This window comes from Coloeus monedula, assembly GCF_965178545.1.
Source record: "Coloeus monedula genome assembly, chromosome: 1".
Lineage (NCBI taxonomy): Eukaryota > Metazoa > Chordata > Aves > Passeriformes > Corvidae > Coloeus > Coloeus monedula.
Window position 1 is genome coordinate 144,493,940 of NC_138781.1, and position 24,124 is coordinate 144,518,063.

Here is a 24,124-nt window from a genome sequence, read left to right on the forward strand (position 1 = left end):
CAGACAAGCAGAAAGAAAATATTGGAAATTACTGGAAATTAAATGTTAATGACATCAAACAGAAATGTCTTTTTGAAAGATAAAGCAAGATGAATCCGCAACCAAACCTGGCTCTGGAAATCTATTGTGACAGCAGGAGGATGGTGCCTTCTTTGGCATTTTTCTTTCCTTTCTTGCCACCAAAATTTCCCCACTAGTAAGGGCTGTGTGCCACTACTCTTAGGACTCACAGCCTTTTACTACGTCATTCCAGTAGATGTTGCAGAAAGATGTACAGACTAGATTAGATGGCCTACTTTCCAAAATTATGAAATCCTGAACTAAAATAAGCTGAAGACAGACTGAATGTTTGAATAAAATACCATGATGTTCTACAAGAGACTGAAAGTCCCATTTAATTGATAGTTGGAGGCTCTCAAATAACACCCTGATGACTACAAGACAACTGACTTGAGGAGACCAGGAAATGCAGATCAAACTCCTCATTTGGAAAGAAAGTTTATCCTCCTATTTTCAGTATCTGTGATTACAATGTCACTGAATTTATAGCAGCCCATCCGAGATGAGTAATTCTGAACAATATCATTTTGCCATTTATTTTGCCTACCACTTTGAGGGAAAGTTGTTACAGGGTTGCAGCCAACACAGACATTTGTTTCTTTCCTTTGAGAGATAAGGATGAACAACATGAAGAACAACATAGTGAAGAGAAAAAGAGGAACATGTTGGCATCCTCTCTGATTTCCTGGTAAGATGGATTCAGCAACAGCCAACAGCAACACCGTCCCACAGGACTGCAGGAGTGGCCTGCCCCTCTGTGCCTTCCATCAGGTAGGTGCTCAAATGTTGCACAGAATTAGATCATATGAACAACTAACCAGACACCCACTGTCAATTTATACAGCTGGAACATAAATGCCAACACCTGCTCTCTTACTCTGGCAGCCAGAAAAATGTTCCAGCTAAACCTGTGGTCACCACTCTTTCCAGAGCCCCCTACCTATTCTCCCTATCCTCTTCATGATAGCTGATGCCTACACTTCTGTAATTCGTTTTAAAACAGCAGAGCAGTCATGGATTGTAGAGAGGACTTTACAAAAATAGCTGAATTTAAAAAAACCAAACAACCCTTTCCACTTCATATATTGTAATGTAGGTAAAACCCCAAAGTAGCGCAGGAGCACTGGGATGGCCCAACTTGTTGGGACTGTTGTCTTCCACGAACAGTATTTCGGTCCACGGGGGGGTTAGAACTGTTTTTCAGGCACAGGTATTAATTTCTGACCAGTAAGGCCTGTAATAAACTGAAATATATGTAACAATCATCCTCCGGTAACATATATGTCAGATTGCTGTTATTCCCAGCCTCAGTTAAGGAAGAAAACCGCTTAGGTCCAAGTGAGAAGATCAGAGCAACATTTGTTGTTCACTTTTTACATAGAAAGAAATAATAGGATTTCCCAGCAAGAAATACGTAAATCTCCAGCTGAAACTAGTATGAAAATGGATTCAGCTATCTTTCCCAAAAACATGAGGATGGTTAAACCATCCAAGGACCTTGGAAATTTATCATCTGACTTCAACCTCAACCTTTCAGCACAATCTCAAAAGAAAATCAAGACAGGCAACAAGAAACAATCACTTTCATCACCTGAATCCCATTCTTTTTGATCCATATGCTCTGTGGTTTTCACTGCCTGAAAACACCTACTATGAAAGATCTACAAGGAGACAGAGGCAACTGCAATGTTACTGTTCTTCTAAATGTTAGTCTTACAATAAGAAGAAAGAAAAATGGGTGTCAGAGACAAAAAAAAGATCACCTATTCCTTTCCATGTCTAAGGCCCAGAAAAAGAACTACATGATGTTCTTAAATTCAAGAAAGTAAGCCATTAAAAGTAAAATACATAAAAAACCCAGTAAGAAATAAAGTTGGATAGTGAAATCCAAATATAGGAGGTGACAGACGTAATTACGTTGCTCTATATAGCTTATATAGGACAAATATTTTAATAGATCTCAAATGCAGAAAGCATTGTCTACATTAAGGCCATTTTAACAGATTAGATTACTTTGGTATATTTCTTACTTCTTTTTTACTTTACAATCTAAGTTATATGAAGATATTTTGAAAATAAAAAATGAGTGACAAACACTTCAGACAAGTTGATGTTTTCAGATGTTTGCTCCCTTTTTTTAAACATGATCAATTAAAAGTGAATGCACCAAAAAATTCACTCTGCAATTTCAAGTCTTTTGAAAACTGGCATGTGAAGAGAATAAATGCTGTTGCCATTACATCAATGCCTCTGCACAAAATTTTCCCACCATTATCTTGAAAGCTCTAAATGACTGTCTTTGGGAAAACAGAGGAGAGGTATTTTTAAATGCAGTAAAGGGACAGGATTTTTAAACACTCATTTAAAGCATGTAGATGATAAATACTGTGGATTCAAATGAGCATGCAGAGCTTCCCACTGTATGCACATGTGACAAACCGAACCTGCTTGTTGTACTCCTTTGACTTAAGGAGCCTCCGAAGAACTGGGTAAGATATGAGAGGAGGCCATTCCCCTACCCTTTGGCATTCTGTGTCTACACAAAGGGCAGAGCAGCCAACGTCTGTTATATATTACTCTGAAAATATCCCACAAACAGTACATAAAAGCCCCATATTTTGGTCAAATCTATTCTAGATACATACATGCAAGTACAGAATTAGACCAGTGGAAATTAACTAAAGAGTTACAGATGGCCCTGTATATAAAGCAGTACAATATAAGAGAGACCATCTGGAAGTATGTTTTGTCCTTAACTGATTTTTTTTTTAAAACCAAAAAAAACAACCTCCTTTCTACTTTTCCTTTTCTAGCTGCAAGTTTTCACTGTGCAATGAAATTGTGCTTGTTTTAGTTTCCAAAAAAATGAGGACTTGATCTATACACCTGCCAAGCTGGGAATCTGAAGTAGAGGTGCAGGCTAAATATTGAGGAAGCCATTGTTTTAAGCATCAAAATTACATGGTGACGCTTGGGATGCATTTAGGGAGTAGAGTTACAGAGTGAATCCTTACTGATTTTTAGTTACAGAAAAAAGATACATATTTAACAAAGAACTTGTTCAGAAAACAAGCAGATATTCTTTGAGTGAGGTGCATGCAATCGTTGTTGCTGTCTTCAATTGGAACAACATTTTAACGTGAGCATCAACCCAGCTTGTAAAAAAACCATGTTGGCATCTACCCCGTCTTGCTACAATTGCACGGCATTTGTGCTACCAGTCAGGAGAGGAATTGTGGGATCGAACACAAATAGTGAAACACTTTTATACTGCCACACTCAGAGCAAAATGTCACCTGCGGAGGTGTAGCAGGATAAAAAATTAGGTACTGGCTAGTGAGGAGGTACCGAGCCTCCTGAGACTGTCAGCCTTGCTTCAAGTACCACATTTGGTGAGTTCTACCATTTTTCACATGGATTAAGGGTCTTCAGGTATATGATATTTTCAACTAACAGTAAAAAATATTTAATTAGCTTTCATTTTCAGAGGAATGCCTTGCAATGAAATATTAGAGTATATTTTTCCTATCCTGAAGTATGGGAATAAGTCCCTTTAGCATAAATGTCCCATTAGCAACATTATATGCAGTATGGTTTAGATTATATTCCCAGGCTAATATGTTACGGCACTGGACAAATAAAACCAAAATAAATTATATCCATCTTTCCATAAATTCCATTATAGTTTAATTGTAAGATTTTTTCCCTTCTTACTTTTTTTTTCTTTAATTTGACATTTTTTTAATATCCAAATTGCTTACATGTGCTCTTTCCCCTCTTGCTTCTCCTCTGCTTTCCCTCTGAGTCAACAAAGGCTGGCAATTTGTCATTATGATAGATGAAAATGGGGATCAACTCAATGAGATATAATTTTTTTGAGTTAGTTAATGTATTAGTCCACAATTAACAGTATTACATACACAACACCAAAATTATATACTGCATTTTCCTTATGTGCTTCTGCATTACACTTATGCTCACATTTTTCCATCACATATAATATGGAGCAAAGCTATAGTGTGTTCCTCTGTATTAACAAATCAGGGGGTTTACCTCACGTGGGACAAACACAGTAGCATTAACAGCATCACTTGTTGTTTGTGAGACATACACACTGCTACTGTATCAGGTCAAGTGCTCTGTAACCTGCTTATCAGCAGTTAACGCTAGATACAGTTTAAGAGAACAATTCAAAAATGGTTTTGATTGATCACAACCAACTGGCAGTGTAATTGCACTCAAGCCATTACGAATCCAATTGAACCCTGATCAAGTACTTCATTACTCCTGCTCTTTTCACAAGGGCACACCATCCCAAGTAATATTTTATATATTATAAAAGGTTAGGTTTGAAAAATTAGCATTACAAATGTCACATTTACTTCCAGCTGGAAATGTGCAACAATGTGTGACAATACTGAATAAAATGTTGAAACATGTTTTCCTTTTGTTTTACTTTACTCATTTTTGTAATACAACACTGGTTACTGGAAAATGCCTTACAGCTTTATTCAAAACACATGTTCAAAGATCTGAATGAAAAAAAGCTTTGACTCTCTCTGGAACATCTTACCAATATATCATTTGTGTGCTTCAAATTTTTTTTTTTTACTGTCAAGAATACTTTTATGTCTTTAAGATTTATTTAAACTAGTTTATTATATAATGAAGCTTGTCAGATCATAAGAACAAAGTCAAACAACGTGTTCTATATCAAAGTATAACATTTAACATATAGATTTAAGTATACATATCAAGTACAATGCAATCAAGCAGGGTTTAATCTGAAAATGCAAATGGTTCAGATTATTAAAGACACATCTGTCCTTTGAAGCATAATTTAGGCTGTTTATCAAAAAGCTGTGTGTAATGACATTATTCCCTCCCATTAAACATATTTTAGCCATGGATTTCTCAGTTTGAAAACCTTTAGGTTTAACCCCAGGGCCAAAATTTCATAGCCTAAACCACTAACTAAAATATAAACACAAACATAAATTTCAGAATGTATATAATCACTTCTAGTCTACAAACTATTATGGTAGGACAGTCATTTTGATTACATTAATCTCATGGTGATAACAGAGTTGAATAAACTATCAAGTATTAAACTGAGTTTTTGTATTTCTTTTTTCTCTATTTGTAAATACACATTGCTTCACCATATCCTGCTACCGTGCAGGAGCCTGTATGAGACAAATAAAAAAGATGGGACTCTGCCTTCTTCTGCTTTGAACAACAGTGTCAATTTTAAACATACACTCCTTATTGTTTAAGTGGTGAACACTCATAAAATGTAGAACATATTTAATAACAATATATATGTAAAAATTACCTCCCTCATTTTTAAAGACTATGGCAAAGATCTGAGTCATTTGCAAATTAAATATTTCTGGTATTGATAAAGTTACATACAAATTCTTGCAAACATCAACAAGTGATTGTCTCAGCTGTAAACAGCATATACCTGCAGATTTAAACACTAAATTATAAATAGAACCTGCCATGCAAGCAGTCCATTAATCCTATTTTAAATGCATGGAAAATACTTAACAATGGGGATCTATACTGCTGTATCACCACGCGCAGATCTAGCAACTGTGCATACAGAGTAGCAATAACTGTCATTACATGCAACACTACAAGCAAAACATTTGTGCTTTAAGACAAATTAAAAATGCCTTCTTCTGCACAAAAGAAGGAGCTTTTATGAGTTCCTGGAAATCTGAGCGTTATATTTAGTTCTTGTGAGTCCAGTAAAATGCAACGTGTGACACAATCAACACTTATTAAAGCAGTTTCAAAAGCTAAAATATTGCAATGGCTACATAGTTGAAAAACATCAACTTCTTTAATATACTTCATTTTGAAAGTCACAGGTCACACATTAAAATGTTTGTTTACTCTGTATTTAAGAAACAGGCACTCAGATGCTCACCTGTCAGTACTTTTGAAAAGAGAGATTCTTCTTTGCTCTTTGATTTTTTTGGATCTAGTCTAACAATAATCTATATATTTACATCAAATATCCACAGGGCACACAAACATGTAAAAAACTGAAAGATGTTAATTTATTTACGATTTATCCTCTTTCCCCAGCCCCATACAGAAAATTGCTGTTCCCTGTAACAAAATGCTGAGATGAGCATTTGGTGTTCAGAGGCCAGGATTCCTATTCAGGAGAAAGTTCCTCATCTTTCTAGAAATATTTCTTTATTTCAGAGGGAGAGACCAGTTCGGAAGAGGACTAAAAGAAGTGCTAAAAAAGCATTACCTCATCATATCCTAACTTGGTTGACTGTTTTCAAATGTATATGTAGTCCCACTAAGCAAACAGAATAACTTTTAGAACAGACAGCTAATTCTTTTTCACAATGCAGACATTGTTTGATGGAATTTACACACCATGGGTGGCTTGTTAGATAAATAATAGAAAAACAAGTGCAGTATTACTGTGTCTATTTAGAATACTATTTTGGGATGCTGGAAGCGATAACCAAGATTCAGGTGTTTTTACAATATTGTATTAAAAAATACAACTACCCCAAACTATCCCATCCATCTAAAATGAGACATGTTCCAAATGACAAGAAAAATGAAGAGCACAAGAAGCAGTATAGCTACAGCAAACCATGGCCTTAAGGCCAATGGTCTTCATATGCATTACTGAAAACTAAGTAAGGTTCACAGCAGCCTCAGAGGGTAACAAATCAGGCTCTGGTGGGCCAAAAAAGTAAGAGAGACAACATTTTTTTAACTGTTTTGTGTTGGTTGCATGATAATAAACTGTTCCACATGAAGATAATAAATGCTACCCCAGTGGCAGATACAGAGACGACTGTATTTGTTGGGACAAAGGGAGTTTGAGTCTGGTGGAGGAGGACAGAAAGACTAATGTAATAATCCTTCCCCACGATTTCCTTGATTTTTTAGGCTTAGATCTCATCCTGAATGTCTTTTAAAACTAATTTATGCATAAAATTCTTGCTTTTTAATTCTAATCAAGTTTAAGTATCTGCATGTTGAAATCAGAAGCAATTGTATTCTCCACAACATTTCTCCAAACATAAAGCACTTGGTCCAGATCCAAAGTAGGCTTTAGGTATCTAAAACAGGATTTAGTTTGTCCTGGGGTGCCTGAATCCAAAACTGCGAGCTACATTAGCCATGCTTAGCAGCCATTAACCCTGAAAACAGTTCTGGTTTTCACCTGAAAGCTTCTCAGCCACATGAAGTTCTCCCCCTAGACAGTAGAGCTCCCTGTGCCTCAAGAACTCCCTGTCTGTTTCCTACATAAGCTCAGCAGGAACCTGGAAAATAGGCAAAATACACTGAAATGTCTCTTAAGAAAATAATCAGAACAGTAAGTGCAGAAAAACTTCAGAGCAACTGGGAACACATTCACTTGGAAACATAAATGGAAGTACTTTCCTCTAGCCTAGGTGGTACACCTGCACAAAAAAATGAGGTAGATTCCAGACCTTTAACCAGAGACAAGCTTTGTTGGAGCAAAGGCCATTTTTCAGTAATGAATTCAAAAATCAAGGGACAGAAGAAGAAAGGAAGAGCCCGACTCTGGAGCTTGGCATCTGGTTCAAGAGTGCTACTTCTTTGGGTTTGCTCCAGGAGCTACTTCTGTCTAACAACTGCTTTAACCAGCCACGTTAAGCAGAAACTGTTATCCTCATTTCCCAGATGTATAGCTGGGCTCTTCTTTTTGTGCCACACACATTAAAGAAACTGTTTAAAATAGTGGTCCCTAGGCTATGCTTCCTAGATTGTCACTAATAACCTCCCTCCCTTTCAATCACCTCCCTTTAAGCAGTCTTCTGCTGTCTCCTTTTGAGCCAGAAAATCTCTTTTAATTACTCATAGTAATTCCCAGAGAAAATCTACAACTTGCTTCAATAGTTCAAATGGTATCTTACACTCCAAATCAAATGTAAGATCAATATTTGAAGACATAATGGATTTTATTGTGCCTGCATGTAATTACCATGCACAGTTAGCAGTTCAGTGAGTGCCCTCCTGTGTTGACAAGGACCTCATCTTCACTTCAAGAACAGAGAAAGGTTACTCAAGCTCTGAAACTGAGCATTACCAGCACCCAGAAAACCAACCCAAAATATCTCTTGGATATCAACAGACTTACTTCCACTCAAACTCCCAGATCGCACATACTCTTCTCAGTCTTTTGAAGTCACTAAATTCAACAACTGAAGTTTACTAAGATGACACTCACATAAATGGCATACCACAAATGAGAATAAACAATTAATGATGTAATTTGTCTAGCCTTTCATCAATTATGGTCAGGCATAAATTGAGGACAGAAAGGAGAAGCTGGTTTTATAGCAAGCAGATTTCTGGAACACTGTTTCCACAAGAATAGTAGCAGGGGGGAAAGAAAAAAAATTCTATGCATTTTAAAATAGAACGTGATCTAATTCTTAAAAGGACAATGTAACATCCTATGATTGCATAGTAGTGAAGCAAGTGATCCACAAGGTCTCTTCTTCAGTGTTGCTCCTGCTCTAGGTCCAGACAAACAAGCTGTACAGAAAAATTTCTCTCTTCTCTTCTCCAAAGAACACCTAACTTGATTATAATTTTGCAGTAGATCTTAGACCTTCTGGAAAGCTGTCAGCAGCTTCATTACTCAGAAAGGTACAGATAAATAGAAGCTGAATTACAGATGCTGTTGTACTGTAACACCGTGCTCAGTTTCCTGGTGAAATACATGGCTTTGTTACACTGAAGAATCCTATATGAGAAAACCATAGTCATTTTAATATAAAAAATGAGCCGAAAAGCCAATCTGGACAAAAATCTAATTGCCAAGATGCGGCTGTCTGCAGCAGCCCAAGTTTCTCTCTCGCAGTTGCGTAACAGGCTTGTTGGGTTGCAGTACTCTTGGCAGTCTGAGCAGGAACAGAGACTGTTCAAGTTACACAACTGCAATGTCATTAGTGGCTTCTTAGGAGTGTGCCCAGAGCTGCCCAAGTAAGTCAGCATTACACTAAAACATAAGCTGCTAGTTGCAATCTCCCTGTTGTGCACATAAGTCAGACTACCACTGGTTCTCAGGCACCACATCCTGGCGAGAGTACTGCCCAGACTGCCCTGAGCTCTGTGCCTGCCCACTTGCTGGCTTCTTCCAAGAGCTGAAAGCCTGAAAGCTCATTCATTTTTATTTTTCATTTTTATGAAGGTCAAGGGCTTTATTCAAATGCCATTTACGCCAGTTATTCCTCCTTTTCACTGAGCAACTCATTCTCTGATCTGTGCTGAGTATTTCCATCCATTACTGACTTTTAAGTGAAATCTCTGCCTTTGTTACTATGCTTACTTTCCCATTTTCTGCATATTCTTTTGATCTAGTGATCAGCTTTACTGATCATACCCATTTACCTAAAAAATTTCACCTACTCACTCAGCTTATAGCATGCTAAACCCACTTACTCAAACACCCACTCTGACATCAGAAGCACTATCAAGTATGAATTTCCTGTGCAAGGAGACGCTATTCTTTAAAGCACTTAATAGTAGTAACACTAGTATGTAAAACCACAAACTGCTATTTGCAGTCCTGTTTCAGTATAATTTTATTTTTTGGGGTTTTTCTAATACAGCATCATTCTTTTCTTGCACTGCAATAGGATGTGTAGGAGGTATAACAACACCTCATGGTCAATTCAAGCTTGTATTTTTAAAATGCTCAACTGCTACGTAAACTAAAATATTAACTGCAGTCCCCAGTTACAACTCTAGTGGTTTTGGTACTGCCCAAAACACATCACAGAACTCAACTAAAAGTCTTCCTTGGTTCTGACTTTTCCCTTGTTTTCTTTTTTAATGGTAGTAGATCACCCTTAAGGAGGAATTATATAATAAAGGAGATCAAAATATCAAATTATATTTAATAAGCAATATTAAAAGTAATCTTGACTTCTTTCAAAAAAAGTCATGACATACTTTTGTCTCAGCATGTGCCCTTTAACATATCTAAGGGTCTTAACAGCCTCAGGACAGGATTTTTTCTGTTTACTTTAATCATGGTTATACAGTATTAAAGAAAAATAGAAGGTGTCTAAGATTTGAAGAACACAGAGATGACAAGTGAAGCTAAACATGTAGCACTGGTACGAGCATCTGTGAGATGTCTAACATTCCTACTGCCAGAACATGAGCTCCCTTTCTGACTCGTCTCCTTGCCGCATAAAGCTGCAATGTCTGAATTCATCTCAAGTTTTGGACTTAAGACTACCCTTTCCCATTTTTCTGAAAACTAGTAACTTAGAAATATTCTAAACCCATCAAGCAACGTTTTGATCAAGTGGGTGAGATTTTCCAAAAGAGAACTTTGAAGTGTCCGGTCTCATTGAATCATTTTTTGGCAGCAGGGGTTGCCCCATTTGGAAAGCCAGTCCGTTTCACAGCGTCTTGAAGAACCACCCCAAACTTGCAACACCAAGGCTTAATATTTACTTTTTAAGTTTTTAAATTTTCTTTTCTTTTCCCTCCTGATTATTTAGTCAGAACCCCCATAGCAAATCAAATGCTTTCACAAAGCAAATGCTCCTGTTAGGTCAGTAAAAACCTGCATTCTAGAAAAAGAGGGTAGAAGGCATTTCACTTTGACATTTGTGGTTCCTGAAATCACTGACATAAGGGAAAATATTTTCACTTAAAGTAGTCAAAATGGTAACTGACCTTTCACTTAAGCTGACCAAACGTATTATGTGCCACTCAGTCACTGGGATCTATCATTCTTAATTAGCATCTACACAATAAAATAGCTCAGCTCAGAAGTGTATTAATTACTGTTTTATGACTCTGCTTCCTATTCTCCTGGCTGTACAGTATGAACCATAAAATGCTGGGGCCTTTCCAGCACAAAGGGGCAGTATGTGTTATGTGTGATTCATGAAAGTTTCATTAATATTTAAGTTCATGTGGTTTTGAGGAGCAGAGGGGAATGAGCTGTTTCTTCTTACTTCACGCCCAGAGGATTTAGCTCAATTTTCAGGGTAGTACAAATTGCACAGTGTGATAGGACAGAAAATCTGCTTTGTATATATCCTTTCTTTCACACTGCAATCCATGAATCAAAATAAAACCACAAAAAATATGTCAATTCAGGCAGCTCTCTTCAAAATTCTGTGGACTGATACAGAAATATAATGGAGCAGAAATCAAAGAAAACATCATTCCTTTGAACCACCAGCCTTGGACAGAGGAGAGGAATCATCTACCATATTCTTCGTATTTAAATTACTGTGGGTTTTTTCCATTTTTTTAATGATGTTGCAGTTCAAAGGACAGAGTGATAATAAACCATCATTTGCTAAAATACTTCTCATGATGTTTCATTTGAGACCATGTACATCACACCTAAAGTTTAGAAATATAATCTATCTGAATGAACTGGCTGCAAGCTGAAACTAGAAAGAAGGATTCATTAGTCTTTTATTTCAGAGACCTGTCTGGGGCAAAGTGCATGACTACAGCTCAAAGGAAAAACAAAAAGCAGCAGAAAGATGAAATACTGAAAGATTAAAAAAACCCAAAAACTTGCTTAGCACCAAGAAGATCTATATACAAACTTGTAACCAGAAAATATAAGATTTTTCTGTACAAGTTACTTGGCCTTGAACACATGTTCAACACCAGGCTGGATAAGGCTTTGAGCAACCTGTTCTGGTGGGACCCTGCCCATGGCAGGGTGGTTGGGACTAGATGACCTTAGAGGTCCATTCTAACCCCTTAACATTTGATGTTCTATGACTATAATGCATGCATAAAGATTTTTAACTTAAAGAAACCAGAGTATTGGGACTGTCCAGTTTCAGTCCTGCTCTGCAGCTCTGGCTGCCAGAGCAGATCCCGCTGCACACACGGCCTCGTTTCCAGGGAGGAAAACCCGTCGGCAGCAATAGGCAGATTGTGCTGTGAGCAAGTGCAGAATGTGCAGGAGACACTCACATCCCTGAGATCAGAGGAGACCTCAGCTTTAAGTTTTCAGTGAAGAGAGAAAGGATCAAGTACCTTTACCAGCTCTCTGCTTCACATGCTGCTTTCTTACTGAGAACTGATCTTTATTGCAGAAGATATCAAAGGATCACAGAAATCACAGAATTTTTTAGGTTGGAAAAGACCTATAAGATCCTCACGGCCAGCCGTTAACCCAGCAGAGAGTATCAACAGTCTAATCAATAGATTTGAATTGGCAAATATTTGGCCTTATGATTATGTAGCAGCTGTACCTGAAGGGAGAATAAAGATTCAGAATTTTACACAGTTAGATGGTCACCTTGATAATGACGTTAAGTCAATTGAAATAAAGTGGATACCTTTTATGTCAGTCCTGGATTATTTTTAGCATTATCTCAGTAAAGCACTGATGACAGCATTAACCTGCTAATATGCAGTAAGATAAGATTCATCTGTCTTGGAGCCAAGAAAATTTAGTCTAGTAATATGGAACAGTAGGTTATGCAAGGAACTGGGGGGGCTGCCACCTCCTGAGATGAGAAATCACAGGAAAAAAATCAAAAGTCAGTTGCACCTTTCCTGCAGTTTGGAGGGAGAAGAGAAACTGAGAGAAATACTGATGCTGATTTTACTGAGACTAAGATTTCATTGTTCATTTTTGGAAATGTCAAAGATCCATCAAATTTATGGCTGAAAAGGATTAGATTTCAAGTCATTGCTGCTGGATGGAACCCAGTAATTTGTATTTGGTTAAAACTTGTGCTGGGCTAAAGCAGTCCTGTAAAAAGACACCCCATTCTGATCTGGATAAACCAAGAGACCCCACTGGCAGTTTCTCAAAATCTGAATTTATAAGACTTCAGCTTCTAGTCAGGAGTTTTCCCTATGCTTGAAAAAAGGTTTTTACTAGGACTTTGCATTTTTTACACAGGAACATCCTATACATGGAAATGAAATCATCTCTGAAGTTTTCTTTTTGCCTATGATCTAGAAAGGCTTAACTGTAAATATCCCCCAAGCATCTGGGGACATGTGGAGTGATGTGATTCATCTTCCCGAGTCACTGTTATAATTGACGGAGCCCTTCTTTTCTGGGGATGGCTGAACACCCAGCTGCCCATGGGAAGGGGTGAACGAATTCCTTGATTTGCTTTGTTTGTGCACGCAGCTTCTGCTTTACCTCTAAAACTGTCTTTATCTCAATTCACAAGTTCTTTCACTTTTATTCTTCTGATTCTCTCCCCCATCCTGACACAGGAGATGTGGGGAGTGAGCAAGTGGCTGTGTGAGGCCAAGTTGCTGGCTGGGGTTAAACCGTGACAGTCCTTTTGGACTTTTTATTAGTATTTGTGCATTTATCTTCTAAGCATTTCTAATAAGCTGTGATTTCTCACTAATGACAACTTTTTTGAGATTTGTCAGTTAAGTAGTTCTGAACTCTGTATATTGCTGGTATTTTACAAATGTAAATTTTAATGCAAGTATATAGCAAATCAGTTACCTCTAATAAGTCCAAAAATATTTCCTATAAACATCAAATACACAAGCTGAAATAGTTTTCTTCTGATTTCTGTACCTCTGTAAAATACTAACCCTGGTAGGACCTAGCCTTCTTCTTAATGAGACATACAACACACACAATGTTGTTACCTTTGGATCACAGTTCTTCTTAAATAATGTCTAGTCAACTGGAAAACCATTCTGATTCATGAAATATGTATAAACATTATTACATCAGTACACAGGATATAATAAAATAAGCTATTACAAATATATCTATTTTGCAATTAGTTTACTTCTGGTGAGACATGGAGATGAAACTGGGAATTAAAATGACAACTAAGAGGAAAAATGTTTTCCATCATATCTCAGAAGAATTTCTGTAATTTTTCTTTGTTCTGCTACTTAGGGAAATTAAGTTTTTCTTAACACTTGTTGACACTCAGGGCTTCACCTTTCCGAAGTTTTGAAACTTGACTCCTGTTTTGATTTTGAATTTTTTTTTCTTTGCTTACACAATTTTTTTGTCAAAATAGTTCTTTCATCAAGTCCAAACGGTAACACATACTGCACTTTTCAAAAGTTACCTACATGGGCAAATAACATGAAAAAGACACAGTCTTAACAAGAAACAAATCTGAAATGTACTTTATGTTAAAGGGTTGGAGGAATAATCAAATTACCAAATACCTCTTTTGTACTGAATAATTGGCGAAGTATAATCTTGGTAAAGACAGATTGTCTACTCAGCCATACATGTACATACCTGTTACGTTGTGCTAAACATTAAGAGCTACTTTCCACTTACACGAAGCACAAAACTCTGAGAACAAAGCAGTAACTCCTTTATAGACCAGTTATTTAGAAAAACTGAACATATTTTCTTCTTCATTTATTGTTCTAAACTTTCAATTAAGGTTACAAATACCTGATCACAAGAAAGCCACAGAAGTAAATCTGAAATCAAGAACCCTACCAATTCAAAATGGATGAACCAATATATAATAGTCCATCTCCTCTCAAATCAGAAGAAATCAATTGATATGTAAAGAAAGTTCATAGTTCCATGTACAGGTGAAATAGGGCTTAGATCAAAAAAATAGTTCATACAGGTTAAGCTCAAAATAATAGCTGGATGTTTTTATTAAACATTTAACCTCACTGATTAACATTTCTAAAGTATGTGATGGCAATATTCTGCTTAGAATAGAATAGCTCATTACTATTGTTATTACTACTATTATAATTTTCCTTTTTAGATCCCTCACTGATATCCTTCAGACAACTATTCATTTTTTCAGTGCATAGGTTGCTGCTGCTGCTCTCATCTGTAGAAATACACTGGTAAAATAACACAGTAACTTCAACCTTTACCCAAGATACTACAGTCAAGCGTTTACTTGAACTTGGGGCCTGATCCTGTAAACATGTTTAGTACACGAAAGAGAAGAGTTTCAACCACTCCCTCTGATTTCAACATCATGATTTAAGGACTTTGCTTGGTCAACTCAACCCTTTGGGCACTGTTCTTTATTTTCCACTGCACAAAAATAAGTGACTAGCTATTTCAAATCCCTTACAGCCAAGGGAGGCAACATTAAAGTGAAAGAGAAATTGGCATGAGACTGTTTTGCAGATTTTTATGTGCATTATTTTGGGCAAGACAGCAGTTTCACCTTCCAAAGAGAAATCAGGCATGTCAATAGGTAACTTAGCATCTGTCAAGGAGAAGTTGAAAGGATGAGGTCTGCCACTTTCCATCTCTAGTTAACGTCAGGTTCTGCAGCCTCATTAGTAGGACAGCTGTGACTGTTTTAATAAGACCTAAGGAACTTTCTTCCTTGAAAATGAGTCAGTCAGGAAGACATTGGGCATATCACAAGACTGGTCTTTAAAGATCCATGAGACTGTGAGAATGTACTGGTATGTTTGCATCCTCCTTTTCCATGTACTCATCTTGTGTGCTTTTAACATAAACACAACAAAACTGGCAGCAGTTACAGTATCAGTTCTTCTATGGCAACATTCCAGCAGAAGCGCACGAAGTTAAATTTAACTTAGTCTTAAATCTCTCCTACCTCTGGCTTGTGCAAGAAGTGGTAAAATGAAAACTTTCTCCACCAAAAAAAGAACACATCAAAATAATAAATTGAAGTAGCAAGGTAGTATTTAAGATGGCTGTCTAACATAATGCAGCTCATCATAAGCTCCCTCACTACTGAACACTTAGATGTGCCTTTTTGCAGATGGCAGAGATTTCCCTCCACAACAAATCAGCTGTGTGAAGGCAGCAAACACCTCTTTCTTCCTTAGCATGTCCCTCCACAGTCCAAGAAGGAAGGAGGAAATTTTATGTGGGAAAATGTAAATGACTTACAAAGAGTACTGATGTGTTGAAGCAGTTGCTTTACAGGACCCAGCTAGCTCTGATCGGGGAGGTTTTGGAAAGAAGTTGAGTTGCCACACTACTTGCATCACCGCAGGCACAGCTTGAAGATGCTCCCTTCATTGGTTAGTGTCCTAGAAAAGGATGAAGCTGCTCCACACCTAGCTACCTTGCCAATCTCCTGAAGAAAAATTTCTCTCTAACACCAGATCTAGAGATCAGTTCAATTCTGTGTGTGTGAGTGAATATTGTTACTGTGTTTTCTGACAGCAACTCCTAGGACACCCTCTGTAGACTCCCCCAAAAACGAATGAGCCCCTGAAAGATTCCATTGTTCTGTAATTCCCACTTAAAGACATAATCCGTATTTTACACCATAAGTGATTGACACAGAGAGGACTCTTACGCCACAACCTGAAGATTAGAGCTTAAATGCTCCTAGTAATAAAAATGGAGACCAAGGCTGTATTAGCAGAATTATTTCTAAATAAATTCTTTCCAAAGCTTTCTCTCAGCCATTTCGAACACTATTTTGGGGTCACCTATGACTCACATTTCTTTTGCTGTGTCACATGCATAGACCTTCTTCCTGCATTTTTTTCAGCCTTATGTTGCAAGGGCTAATAATCTGGAGAAGACAAGAAACAGTGCAGCAAATGGCACATTACACCTTTTCCAATGAGATTACTTTTAAGTCCTATTGCATGTTTAGGAATTTTTTCCCTAATATTTTAAGCAGATGACAGCCATGGTAAAATAAAATGAATAATAAAAGAAGTTTTGATTTAGAACAAATTCTGATTTGTGACTACAGGATAATTTACAGTGAACACTATGGGAAGCATACCAGGCAGCAGATACTTGAGATCACACCCAGCAGCTCGTCCTGACAGCTGCAAACTAACTTCTGAGTATCCTTATGAACGGCTACCTTATCTGGGAGACGGCAGAGAAAAGACTTAACCACATAAACTATTGATGGCGTCCTTGTGCTGATCCTGTCTCATACCCTCTTACAGTTATTTATACAAGCAGCTCCCCCAGTTGGTAGCTGAAAAGAAAACTATTTGGACACAGCTCATTTCCTCTTTTGATCACCCATATTTTTGTTCATTTAAAAGTCTCTATAGTTGAAGTCTTTTTAAGAGCAATGACTGCTATAAAAGAAATTGATTGCTTCAAAACTCTGACCTAGCCCAAATAACAAAACTGCCGCCACCACAGCAGTTGAATTTCCATCTCGTCCCATGCTAGGAGTGTAAATAGAAGGCTGAAGTGAACATAGAATTTGCATGGTTAGTCTTGGATGCTATCTGGGACTCCAAGTGGGACCAGAAGACTACAGTAATTTTCAAAAGACTGTTTTACAAGGCATGACTTCCCTCTGTGCATGAAGAGGCAAGTCATCAGGTCATCAGAGCACATCAGAGAAGCTTCACTGACTTCAGTAGACCTGCATCATCCTATACAATGGGAGAAGAGTCTTGCATCAGGGAGTTATACACAGAGTAACTTGCTGGCTCCTTCAGTGGGCCTGGAAACCACATTGCTTTCTCATAACTTTACGGCAGGATTCACATAATGTTTTGTGCCACTCACTTTACAGAATCTGGAAACTGTTTTACTCACTTTGACTTACATTTCTAATGATTTTGCTAATGACTGGACCTCCCCCCAATACACAATGTTCAAGACTTGCTTCAGACCCTTAACACAAACCCTACTGCCTAATAGGGTATTATCAGCACTTACACGATGGGATTAATTTCAAAATTGTATTATTTTTTAAAATGAGGCATTTTCTGGATATGAGAGGTCAGCTGGAGAAATGTAACATGACAGAAAGCCGTTTATTTCAAGCCACAGATGTTTAGCTTTTGCCTTGCTTATATATCATGGAGAACATGACAGGCTTGCTATGTGCAGAGCTAAGATCAGACATGTTCTACAAGCCTTTGTAGTAGAGAACTTAGATTTTGTCAGATGAAAGAGGTCTTGCTGCTTTCAGAAACACAGTAAACCCTGTAAAAATGAGTACCATGCAGTGAATTATTCCTCACAAGGTAAATTTTCATTATTTCTTTCCAAGATAACTCATAAACATTCAAGCCCTCCTAGTCTGTGGAGCTGCCAACTGTGGTGATCTTCCTGTTAAACATCAAATTTTCTCACCTTTCTACCATGATAACTAGAAATTTCACACAGAATTGCCTAGAATTAAAAATAAAAAAAAAAGGCATGAGAGTTGTGTGAAAGGTAGCTTACAACACATCATGCTGTTTTCTTTTGATTTGTTTTCTGACAGACTCTTGAGACAAATGTATGCACCGTTTAATAAAAAAGAAACATCACCTGTGACCCACGTTACAAGTCCTATATTCCCATTTACATGAAAAAGACTTGTTCCATGAGAAGGAGATACAGTTAAGAATTTTTTGTTACTTAAACCTGAGAGGTTTTTACTCCACAGTCCAAAACTAATCATATAACAAATGAATTATTTCATTTCTGAGTGAACATTAAAGGATAAATTCTCTGTGGAAGTCAAGTAAAAAAGAAACAAAATATAAAAGGTGGATTGTTCCATAAATATTATGAAAGGTTTTGGATTTATCTGAAAAGTATATACCAATTACCACAAGCTGATGTATCATCTCTCTCACCCACTTTCTTTTTCTGCGTATAATAAATTTCATAACTTTAAAAAGAAAAAAAAGTGGGTTTTATCACGCAGTGCTTTCGGAATTCCAAAGCAATAACATGAAAGTGCTACTTTTATTTTTTAATAAAGTAAAATTAACTTACATCTGAACATCCTCAGGGCAGTAAGAATATTATTTTTCATCACCACAAACCAATGCAACTTTTTCTCAGTTTTTAAGGACTACCTTTAGATTTTAATATGAAAATCCAATAACTCCTCCTATTTTTAAATACATTACTTACACTGTTTAGTCACATCATGCTGCCAGCATAAAGCATCACTGTTAGATATTGAAACCAAAATAACTTTCATTTACTGTCATATCCACTAACCATTCATTATCCACTAAGCAGAATTCAAAGATGAATTTAAGAAAATGATGTGACTAATAAAAAAAGAACCATAGTTTTTAAGAGAGATTGCTGTATCTCTAATATATATAGATATATATATATATCTGAGGGGTCCTGGAAAAAAAACAAATCTCATTTTAGTCTGGTTAAATAACACACACACTTATTGATACGCTGAACTTTTCAGAAAAGAACTGGAATTTTTTTTAAGTGGACTGTGGCTTCTAAGGTGATGACCTGAAAGAAGTAAACCCATGACCCTGGGTACTGCAGGTGACTTTCCGTCATCATCATCATCTCAAAAGCTGGTGACTCTTCTTACCTAGTTTCTAACATGGAGAGGGGACAGGGAGAAGAGGAAGACTGACAGTCTGTGCAACAGCAAGAGAGCTGTTATGCACAGGAATTGTTACTGCCTTTCATATTCAAGGTACGCCAGCACACTTTCCAAGTAATGAATTGCTTCTTGTCCACAGGCAAAGTTAAGAACTGGTATGAATCTCTAGTGAGCATGTAGGACACTGAAGTCTGTTTAAGGATTCAGTTTTGCAATTTACAGAACATTTCTAGTGATTTCAAGGAAATATTAAGATGTATAGATAACTGTGAAGACCATATAAAGACAAGACACATAGAAGAGGCGAGAGTTCCCCACAGCACTATGATTTCTTTAGTACAGCAGCACTGTACCATTTGTATCCTGCCCACCCCACACAGCACAGGCAGTGTCCAACCCAGCAAGATGACAAGCTCTTAATGGTGCAGGTAGCTTTAACTTTCTGTTACTTTTTGTGATAATGCCTGGCTGCTTCATTACAGTCATGCTCATTCAAACTAAAAATGCAGTCTTCTCATATGCTATTCAAGCCTGTGAAGCAGTCTGAGATGTGTTTCCAGCTGTTCCACTGTTTGTATTCATGGCCTTTAGGTGTGCCCATGTCTGTGGCTGTGTAAAACGACTCACCTGATTTCTCATGAACATAGCCTGATTTCAGTGTCTGCCTCCTCCTGATCCCAAGAAGACACTGCCTACATGACACAACTGTTCAGTGCCAGGCAGCCTGTACCAGGTGCACAGGCACAGCATTACTTTCGCTAGCTGCAAAAGAAGAGCACAGCCACCTTCAGAGGAGCTGCTCACACCATGTTTCACTCCATTATACTGGACAGTGAACAATTCATTTCAAATTTTTTATTTTACTTGATGAAGAAAGAAGACACAAAAGTGGGATAGTTGTAAATAAAACATCATCTATTTGAAGAGGTTATGTGGAGATGTAACATCTTCTCTGGCTCCAGTACAGCCAGTTGTAACACTGATAGCACTTACAGTGGGTACAGGATGAGAAGCCAGTGCAGTCAAAGCTGTCTTTCTCAAGTCAATGAATACCAACCAATCTTTTATGACCAGGTATTTAGACAGTTGGGACTGCATCACAGCCAAGGTGATGAAAGTTAGATACCTGAATTCACGTTCCAAAAAGTTTATAATTATTATTATTAATTTGACATTGTTACTATGCATGTTAGAGTTGTTTTGGTTTTTTTTAATATGACGACATTTATATGTCTAACTGTACTTACATTTAAGCAGCTCTTCTTAAAACTTTTTCCCATTTAATATTTCAGTCCAGAATAAACCACTAGCCTTATCCATCACTTACACGTACTCCCATCTGTACTTGCAGTCAGATAACAAGGCTGCACTACAAAAAGAACAAAATCACTTCCCCTGCCCGTTAAGGAAACCAGAATTAATTCCACTGATCTGCACTCAGGCATCTTTAATCAAAAGATCATAAGCATATAAGCGTCTTTGATTTCTTATTCTAATGTCCTCCTCAATTATTTATTATACTCACCTTCTCACATCTGTACACATTTTTCTATTAGATGAATATAAAATATAAATGTTGTTGCACTTTTGAGTATTTCCAACTGCAGTGCAAATGTTATTAACTCCTTATTCAACTTAGGCAAATATACATACAAATCAGTCTTGAGATTGACTATGCTGAATATATCTACAAAGCCATTGAGCTTTTGAAATGCTCTTTACCTGTCTGATACCTGAATAACCACAAGAAAGCTTCTGCATTAGCTTTTTCAACAGCTCAATTGTCCTACTAATGAGTCACTGTACTAAATCATAGCCTGGGAGGTTTTCCTTCCATGTGCAAGTGTGAATGAAGTTTACAGGGCCTTAAGTACTTACAAGGTGTGAATACCCCACTACCCTCTAGTTTGGAAAGCTCTAGAAAGAACTCAGCAGTCTGTCCTAAAGGTCAGTTGGGAGCAAGCCTCCAATTGTATTTCCCTGCTTATATGATTTACAAAAGATAAACCGCAGCTAAAACTTCCCTAGGTACATCCATTACATTATTTGGTGTAAGCAATGGCAGCTACAAAGCATTTGCACTAAGTGCTATGCAATACAATGTTTCTATGTACTTCTTCATTTTCCTTCCATAAGTATTTCTTCAATTTCATCCTCTACAGCAACACATATTTGTCCATGTAACACAATGGCTCAGTTCAATCCCTAAAGAAAATAAAAATCATTAAACTGGTAATCACATTCACAACTCTGAAATTTTAATCCAGGACTGCAGTATGTCTGCTCTATCACAAAAGATCTCTGAAAACCCTTACTAAGTAAAGCCAGCACTCTCAAGTGTACAGAGCTAATAGAGCAAAACCAGCTTGCCACAGTTTTTATTATAAACAAACATCTTCTGAAGATGCTAAATCAAAATCTATGTGCAAACAAAAGTATTCTGTGGAAAAGACTACAGAGAAGGAGCCCCATTTTATTACAGAAGACTGGAAACTCTTCATCCCTTTTCTTTATAGCATGGATAATTTTATTTAAAAGAGCACATGTTTGTATCTGCACAGAAGCTGAAAATCAAACCATTAAGGGTTCTGGATAATAGATTACAAGAGATTTTTTTTGTAAATGAAGGGAGAAGTTATATAACTTCATTTCTCTTCACTTCTTCACTTCTAGAGGGATAGGATAGACAGAGAAGACAAAGGAAGGGTTTGCTCATAATCTAAGAAACAGCAAAAATCCTAGAAAACAGAGCTTTCTCCAATTTCAGAAGACTTGAAGCTTTAGCAAGAGCAAGGGACAACATACAATGCTATTTTGTCGGATAAAAATAAAAATCTTTCACTCACTTTGTAACTCAGAATCAAATGAAAATGAGTAAACCTTGCTGAATTCAGATACACCTCCATCCCTTCAAATACAAGAATCCTATGATGAATACATTCGCCTATCCAAAGTGTGTACACAGAAAGGCTCAACAGCTCATGACCAGTCCCTGGGCAAAAGCATCACTTTTGGAACATCCCCTTCCACTCTTGGCACTGTAGTTCCAGAATGAGACAGACAGGAGAGCTGGCTCTCCTGCAGCATGGACTGTCATTTCCACTATCACGGGTAGTCTGGGTTAAATACACCATTAAGATGACATGACAGATAGGGAGATACGTTATTTTTTCAGTCAGAGCAGCCATCAGGAGAAAATCTACACTTTAGATTGCATTGTAAAGCACTCTTTTTTGCATGAACACATAAATAAAAGCAGAGATTATGAAGCATTCATTGCGAAGACTTTATATGGTCTGAATTCATGAATTTTCCTCAGACAAAGACCTTCATCTCCCTCAGGCAATAAGCAAAATGAAACTTTGGTATTTCAGCGGATGACTATTGGATTATACACCATTTTCCCCAATGGAATGTCAGATGGGTCTGCATTCTAAATTTGTTTTTAAATGCCTTAAAAATTAGGCAAAATTGCATTAATTGAAACTGGATTCATTGAAATCAGACTGATTATATAGGACATCGACTATTACTCTTTTTCTAGATTGGTTGACTGCCCAATGAAAGTCCTCACATGTCATCTGAAAAGTACTGCTGGCCAATATCTGGAGATCAAAGCAAAGACCTGATCCTCCTTGGCCTTAAATGATGGCTGCCACTTCCACACTATTATGACCAGTATTATCTCTGTTTTCAGGATAAAATGTTTCTTCTACATTGATTAAGATTTCAGTTATACTAACAAATGATCTAGAAGTGACTCTTGGGTCAAAATGCATTCTCCAAAAGAGTTTTAAATCTTCCAGAAATTCAGAAGCATAAAGATGAGAAAACTCTCCTATAAACTTAACAGAGAAATTAAGAGGAGAAATATATATACACACACACATTTTCTACTTTAAGCCTTTTCCGCCTAATTTGTATTATGTAGTAGAATTACCTGTTTTCACATTGGAAGGATCAGTTGCATAACTGTTAAGCTTTTGCCCTGCTACAGAACCAGTACATACTTTAGAGCAGCTTTACTATTATACCTGCATGTATTAACCATTTATTTTGAGGTGACAGATGATTACTCAGCAGTAACAAATGTCAAGTGGGCAGACATCTAGTGAGTAAAGCTGAATAAGAAAGTACAGAGGTCAAGGCTACACTTAAATTCTGAAGCTTCTTTAGTCTCAACCTGCAATTCACTGTCTGTCACCTTGTCCAGGTGCCAATCTAAACCAAATCCCTCCTGAATCCTGATGTTTACTTGCCAACTCTTCCATTCATTTACACAAGATGCTGATCTAAGCTAAGCAAAACCACCTTCCTCTGATGCCCCTTGTGTTTTTGTGCATATTCATACACCTTAAACATGCTCCTTCATTGCCTCTGAGAACTTAGAAGCAGTACATCTGGAAGGATAAGAGGAAACCCCATTTCAGAAAGGATAAAATAGAAGAGGGAATATGCTGGGCAGGAAGAGGCTCTGCAGCAATGATAGCCTTGTCTTCTGCTTGGGACACCAAAAGACTCTGCTAATATTCTGACTGTAAAACTACAGCTTGCTTGTGAAGAACAATGTGCATGCTTCTTAGTCTTTATAATAATCCCTCCCATGATTTTCTCAGGATAAGTCTGCAGTCATTTAAAAATATCCATTATAAAAACCTGTGAGTCGCAGTGAGACAGCCCCATTACCACCCATGCTGAGGCTGCTCCATGCCACTGTTCAGTGTGACACACATTATATCCATGTAGTTTGCCTATCATCCACACCCTGCTGCTGAGTTGAAAAATGTCCA

The 24,124-nt window shown here is 37.3% G+C and overlaps 1 protein-coding gene across 3 annotated transcripts in view; it reads right to left on the reverse strand.

Moving 5' to 3' along the window:
* The window catches only part of TRPS1 (transcriptional repressor GATA binding 1), a 211,103-nt gene that overhangs the window by 34,759 nt on the left and 152,220 nt on the right, over nt 1–24,124 (reverse strand). The window lies entirely within an intron of this gene.